The following is an 8,093-nucleotide window of genomic DNA, read 5'->3' as shown; positions in this document are numbered from 1 at the left end:
TATATGTATATGTATGTGTGTGTATGTATGTGTGTGTATTTGTTTACATTTGCACATGTGGATGTTTAGATTTGTATTAGTTTCCATAATGAACTAAATGTCATTGTTCTTCTTTTTCCAATTACAAATATGTTAATATAACTACATGTAAATTGCTCTACCTATTGGGATTCAGGTAATTAACTATATATTATTTCATTTAGAAAATTAAACGCACATTTGAAAAATAATCTATACTTAAGTAAATTTTAAAGAAATCAATTTTGACCATGTCTTCCTAGCAGATGGTGTAAGCTGCTATTTTGCCATTGTAGCACAACTGACTGCTAGATCTCTGCTTGTTGGGTACTTTAGTATCTCATTACTATAGTATGATTTTTTTTTAAATGGGTGTATAAGAAATTAATATATTTGTCATATTGATTACAAGTGTTGCATGAATTTATCTACACATGAAAAAACACTTTTTAAATCTTGTTATTTTGATTTGGGAACACCGTGTGAGAGAACCTTATGCTAAAATTATATTCATATTGTTGGACAATACATACATATTCCATTCACTGTATTACTCTGTTGATGAATAATTGTAAATAGAAATTTTTTTCTTAAGAGTATTTAACTTAATCATAAGTCCTGTGATTGCCTCATGTAGAAGGGGAAAAATCTAATGCTTTAGATAGTGATCTTAAATTCTGTCATTAATTGTTTGCTCTTCATAGTGTGACTGTTTTAATTTTTAAAATACTGGTCTACTAAACATGTTACAAGCAAACATAAACATAGACCATCACAATGTGTAATACAAACCTGCTATCAATCAGTAACTTTGCATTTAAAACCTGTAATACATTTATATACTGACCAACAAGTGTTAATCATTACATACTATTTTTATCACTGTAATTGGAGACTTGATCTACATACAAATAAGCAGCATTGCTTGAATTATTAAAGGACTGTGTAGTGATTTTTAATGCGTAAGAATTGTGTATGTTGTATAATACAGCAGCTTTTAAACGTTCAACCACTTCATTATCATTCATTTTATAACTGAATGAATATTCATTTATATGTTTTTACTTCCATCTAATGGTTTTTCATCAGATGTGCTGTAGGCGCTCAAATGAGTGAACACTGGAGGTTCCTCCATACAGATTGCACATTCAAACATGTAATAAACTATCTTAAAAGATCATGTTTTTATCAGATTTTTTAGAAACATTAACATTTTTTTTAAATAATTAAATAACATTAATGCAATTCGATTTAACAAGCAAATGTGACAGTTATGATTAATATTAAGATGAAGCTGTGTATCTATCACCCTAAAGTTGAACATGCTTTTCCTGAATTTACTAAATAAAAAATATTACTGATAATAAATAATACCAGTCATTATGATATGCTACATTACAATTATTGTATTATAATCCTGGTGTCACCAGGAAGGAATTCAATATTAGTTTCTCCTTTGAAAACAATATGGATAACACTGAATGAAACTGGTGTAATTTTATGGAAGAATAATGGTCACGTGTTTGCCGTACTATACAAAAAAAATTATACATTATAATAAATATTCATGTCTTAAGTCTTTTCATTAAAACGGTATCTGATTCATGAATGAATTATTAAACATTTCTTGATAGAAATAAGTCATTTATAGCTTTCGAGCCATCTAATTTATCCGATATTAAATACTTGAGATTTTACATTTATACTGGTTTCATTTATTTATTATACCAGTGGATGTTTTAATTTCAATGGGAATTAATTATAAAAATGATTGTTTTCATAATGTTACTACAGGAAAGAGAAGGTACAGTTGTAATCAGCACAAACTTTTTAGAATGAAATTTTAATGAAAGAACCAGTTTTTTCTCTAATTCTCTTTCGCACTGTTTATCATGACATGTTGCGTTCAAGATTTTAGCATCTAGTTGTTTGCTTTGTTGTGATAAAGGCTTTGCCTGGTCTTTATAAACCGGATTGTTGAAACTTCACACGGCTAAACTTGAATGCATAGATAGATAATACACTCACACATCTATATACATTTTCAAATGTACACACATGTTCTAATATTGAACAAACTTAAAGCTGCTTATTTAATAAAATATATTGTTATAAGACTTTTATAAGAAGTAAAAGCAAACATACATGAGGTATCTACACTGATTGGTTTAATTCATATATATTGTTTTTGGGTTTTATTTTAGTTGTGTGAAGCAAATTAATGAGGCTTATAACTTCTTGCTTCCTCTAATAGTATATAGAGAATAACATTTATCCTTCTATTGCTAGTATTGAGTAAAGACAACTATACCATTATAAAATAATTTTAATATTTCAATGTGTCTAAAGCTTCAGTTCATTTAACTTCTGGTAAAAAAAAGAACTGAATATGTAAAAGGAAAATAAAAAAAACCAAGCTCATATATAACAAGTCTCCTGTTGATGTCATCATTAAATTATTTGACAAAAGAAAAAAAATCTGGTTGCTGAAATTATTCCTGATTTGATATTGAAGCATTGTCGATCATTATTATGTATGTATATATGTATATGTATATATATACATATATATATATATATACTATACATATATATATTATAAATATATAAATATATAAACATTCATATACAGTATATAATTCTATGTATATTGTTGCCAATGTATAGTGTAACAGTGTATGCTGTGTGATCGTATCCAAGGTATAACTGTAAATGTCTATATTCTTCTCTAAGCCTCTTCGCTTCGCATTGCTCTCCTATTAAGGTTGTAAATAAATTTTTAACACTCATATGAATACGGTATACAAAAACGTTGTTTTGTGTTTCATTATTGGCTATGGCTTTCTTATTCTTTGTTCTTATTTTTTCCCAAAATATCTCTTGAATGATTTTCTTTATAATTATGTTTTTATGATTAGTAGCCAGTACTTACATCACTGTACCTGCCAGATTTTTGTATATTTTGTACAATACTTAATGGTCACCAGTTTCTATATTGAAGACCTAGTGAATGAACAGTAACATGATTTTGTGTATGAAGACCAATTTTAATTTCAATTCATTCAAAACCTTCAAACTGGAGAGATAAAATGTATAATGAACATCCAACACATCATATATGCAAATACAAGAAAACACATAAAAATACAAATGGAAATCAAACAATGAAATAGAAAAACATTTCACTTAAATAATAAGATGAGTATGAATAAGACTAAAAGTTAACTCTTAAAAGCTGTGATAAAAGTTCTCTTCCGTTACATTCTAAATATGGATACATCTGAAATACTATATTAATACTATCAGTTAATCCATCTCAATTAAAATTTTATTTCAAATTATATTTCATTTTCTTTTGTGATCACTGTCAAGATAACATTTTAAATAACAGTATTAGGAATAGTTTTTTTTTTTTATTCTTTTAATCAGTTTCTGAGACACTTTGGGAGGACTTGCAGTTCAATAAGTGAGAATAACATTTTAAGGATTTAGAGTTGCCTAAAAAAATGTGAAATTGAAGTTGGTAATTATTATTAATGTCGCAGATTTTTGGCAAACCAAGAGCCAAAGGCAGAGAAGACGATCTGGAGAATTTGGATAGGACCAATGAAGTCTTCATAAGTTTAGTTAGAATTTTATAAAGTTTCTGAATACATGTAGAGTAAATATTAATACATTGAGCGCCATATACTAAGAGTGGTACAAGAACGGTTTTCCAAATACTGTATATGTTTTAACTTCAGTTTATGTACCATCATCACATATGCCCACTACCTGAATGGAGGAAAATTGCAGATAAAATTTTTAAAAACCAACAAATAATCTGACAGTTTTGAAAGAGAAATAGCATTTTAATCACACATATTGCTATTTTTTTTTATCTTTAACAAATTTCCAAACTTATGCATTGGGAACAATATTAAAATAACTATTTTGGTCTTGTGAATGAAGACTAATATTTCATGTATGAGTTTCATTACAGGGCCATGTAGAGCCCACAAATGAAAAAATCCACCACAAATGTAAAAATAACCACAAATGTACAGTAGTTGCATTCTACCCGTAAATGTCAAAATAACCACATGTCAACCACAAAATAATGTAAAAAATAAAATAAAATAAAACCGCCCACAAGTGTAAAATTCTGTTTAACCTAAAATGTAAAACATTTTGCCGACAAATGTAAACATTTCCATTTTTACCTCAAATGTCATAACTTCAACCGCAAATGTAAACATTCATTGTTTACATATACCGATACTGTACATATATATTTGAAAAAGAGGGTGTTTTTCCCCCTGTCACTTATATGGAATGATATGTAGTGAAATAAAATGATATGAAATTTTATGGAATAATATGAAATGGTATGAACAGTGCACCCTCCAATTCGAAACCCCTCTAAATCCGAGACCCCTCTAATCCGAGACCACTTTTCCAAAGACCAAAATAACAATCTTCAATCTTAACACAAAGCGAGCCCTCTAATTGGAGACCAAACCTCGAGACCACCCCAAATTTTCAGGTCCCAAAGGTGGTCTCGAATTGGAGGTCGAACAGTAGTATGAAATAGAATGAAATGAAATATGAAATAATAGGGAATGATATGAAATGAAATTTTATGAAATGATATGGAATTATATCGAATGATTTAGACTTATGTGATATGAAACTATATGATATGGAATATGAAATGGTATAAAATTATATGAAAAGATATGAAATGATACGGAATGATATAAAATGGTATGGAATGATATGAAATGGTATGGAATGATATGGACTGATATGATATGAAATGATATGGAATGATATGAAGTGATATGACATGCTGTAAAATGATATGAAATTAAATAATGACAACAATTACACTTCTCATGACAAAAAAAATCAAATCTGTCACGATAATACATTCAGTTCTATAATGTCTAGTTTTTGTTTTCGGTTTGTCAAAATAATGACAGCTTAAAAACGATTGACACTCAGACCTTAAAAGTTGTGTTCGCTCTTAAATGAGGTAACACTCAAGTCACCATGCATATCGTTTGCAAATAAATAGTCTTTCAATATTTTAAGGAATCTCACATACCCGCACGCACACAAACACATCTGATAATAACTTATCTTACAATGAACTTTTACATTTGCGGTTGACATGTCATATGTAAAAATTGGAAATGTTTACAAATGCGAAATGTTTTTACATTTGAGGATAAACTAATTTTTACATTATGTGGTTATTTTTACATTTGTGGTTATTTTATTTGTGGTTACTTTGACATTTGCATGATTTTAAAGCAATTCCAAATAAAATCTTGAAATCTGGGTAAGCCCTACAATGCTTTTACATTAGTGGTTATGGTTACATTTGTGGCGAATTTTTACATTTGTGGGCTCTACATGCCATCAGAGCTGGACCAAAGTTACGGTCTTATGCATTGATACATACTTGTTGTGACACCAGTGGGTGGGCTGGGAATCAGGCATCAGGACGAGTCCCCATCCCCATAATGTCAGGGGGCTTGCATCCCCTTGGCCTGCCTCCTTCAATCTTGTTGGGGGTTTTCCTCATTAGGAGTATTTCCCATTGGAGCGTTGCCACTTCCTCGTCGGAAAAAAAAACACCACCACTGTACTAAAGGTCATGGTCATATGCAGTTGGACATATATTAAATTCTGCTGAGGACCAGTAGGCCTATTTTGGTCTTGTGAATGAAGACCAATATTTCATGAGTTTCAATATAGGGCCATCAGAACCATGCCAGCACACATGCTGTAGCCAGACCACTTTTTTAAATAAGTATATATATTTTTAAATACTGTAATTATAAAAATCTATACAAAACATTTTAGTAATAATTTGTGCATCCAATTCCATGTGCATGATTTTCTATATTGCGCTACTGATATTACGGTGCCCTTGGTTATATTGTTGCTTCGTCGCTGGTTAGAATGATCTATCTGTTGACGTCAAGACACCTTACGCATATTCTGGCAATCTGATCCATGGGTGGATTAAATGGGGTGGGATTTCAACCTGAATTAACAGGTGACAAATACTTGTATTTTTACATCTTAATACTTTTATGAGTTAGTAAACGTTTAATTTAACAACGTTTAATTTAATAAGTTTTCTCTTTTGTTACATCCATTATCAGATTGGAAGTTCCCCCTCCATTCATGCTAACTTACAATTATGATGTATTTTTAAAGTATGAGACTTAAATTTCCAAGCATCTAGATTCAAGATTGAAGATTTCTTTTATTCGACATGCATTTACAAGTTCATAACACATGAAATTCTTTTTCCGAAGACAGATGATAATAACAATAATAATGATGATAAAAATTACATAAAATATATAAACAGTATTGCCATAAAAAAATTGGTAGATCTGAGGGATCAGGGGATGCTGACCCCCCTCCCCCCACTTCGGCAAAAAAAATTAGATTAAAAAATATATATATATATAGACCTACGTTTTTAGGACCCATGAGCTGACAATTTTTTTGTTACAATGGGAAAATCAGAAGTCGAGAAAGCTCATTTCCCGCCATCTATAGGCATCATAATTTTCCCGGGGAGGACCCCAACTCTCCCCCCCCCACCTTTCTTTTTGGGGTTCATCGTTTCATGGAAAAACGAATACGTATGCAACTACTGATATTTTTTATCTATATGTATACTGGTACACTCATAATAAATTTTTCCGGGGGAGGACCCCCGACCACCGTTCTATTTAAGGTTCTTTGGTTCATCGAAAAAAGAATACGTATGCAACTACTCGATTTTTTTTATGTATACACATGTAATAGTCCTATTTACTGTAATAAGAATGAGAAAGTTTACCTGACCGTTTTCAAGAGGGGAAAACCCTGAATTTTGAATTTTACCTGTGAACTGTCGGTGTCCTCTGCTCGTAGCAGGTTGGCTATCATGGACCTCCAATTTTCTCTCTGCTGGGCTCTTCTTACGCATTCGTTGTATTTCAATGTACACCACTCCTTGATGTTGTCTATCCATTTCAACCTTGGTCTCCCTCTACCAGAAGTGAAGAACTTAAAAGTCATTAAAAGATACCTCAGAAGTCGGAATTTCCCGCCATTCAGGAATCAAAATTTTCCCCGACCTCCTTTTCCTTCTGGGTTTGTTTGGAAATATTTTGACACCCATAAATATAAACCCAGATCCGCCCCTGCATAAACATCGGTACATAAAAATACATACGATATAAAAATACAGGATTATCAAGATACAACATTATTGTATACACTTTTTTTTATAACATTTTATAAAAGTGTATTTTACATAGTGTATTCAGTCCAGCAATATGTCAAAATTGATTCCATCATGCTCTGATAGAATATACTGTAGTAAGAGCGTCTTGGCCTATTTATTATTATAGTACTTCAACCTAAAATAGTACAATCTTTGATTTGCCTTTTTCCTAATCACACTTGTATTTACATTTCATTTCAGATTATAAACAAACCAACAAGATACTTACATCTAGAGGTTGTTCAGTATTATTGTTGTTGCTGTTGTTGTTGTCATGGCCGGCGGAAGCGGGGGGCCCTCCCCCCACTTTTTGGCGAAAAATACATAATGTCTGGAGATTTTTGTATGATCGGAAATGCCAAAAAAGAAGGAGGGAAGAAGGAGGAGAAGGATGGGAAAGAGAATGTTTATCCAGTACCCGACCGAGTTACATTTTCTCGCAATTCATATTGGTGGATCTGGGGGAGGGGTCATTGGTCCTGACCCCTCCCTTGGGCAACAAAAAAAGGGCAAAAAGAAAAGAATTCTAGACCTACCTTTTCAGGACCCGTGCGCTGATTTTTTTTTTTTTTTTTTTTTGCTATTAGAAAATTCGAATTTTGAAGAACATAAAATTCATTAAAACACACTTCAAATGTCGGGAAAGCTCAATTCCCGCCATCTAGGAATCAAAATTTTCCCGGACCACCCTTTCTTTTTGGGATTTATCGATTCATGGAAAAAAGAATACGCATGCAACTACTCATAAAATAAAAAATGAGAAAAATTTACCTGACCTATTTCAAGAGGGGAAAAC

Source organism: Anneissia japonica, unplaced genomic scaffold, assembly GCF_011630105.1.
Source record: "Anneissia japonica isolate Jap-2015-1 unplaced genomic scaffold, ASM1163010v1 scaffold288012_len1326614_cov192, whole genome shotgun sequence".
Classification (NCBI taxonomy): domain Eukaryota; kingdom Metazoa; phylum Echinodermata; class Crinoidea; order Comatulida; family Comatulidae; genus Anneissia; species Anneissia japonica.
Note: the sequence above shows the minus strand (reverse complement) of the source record.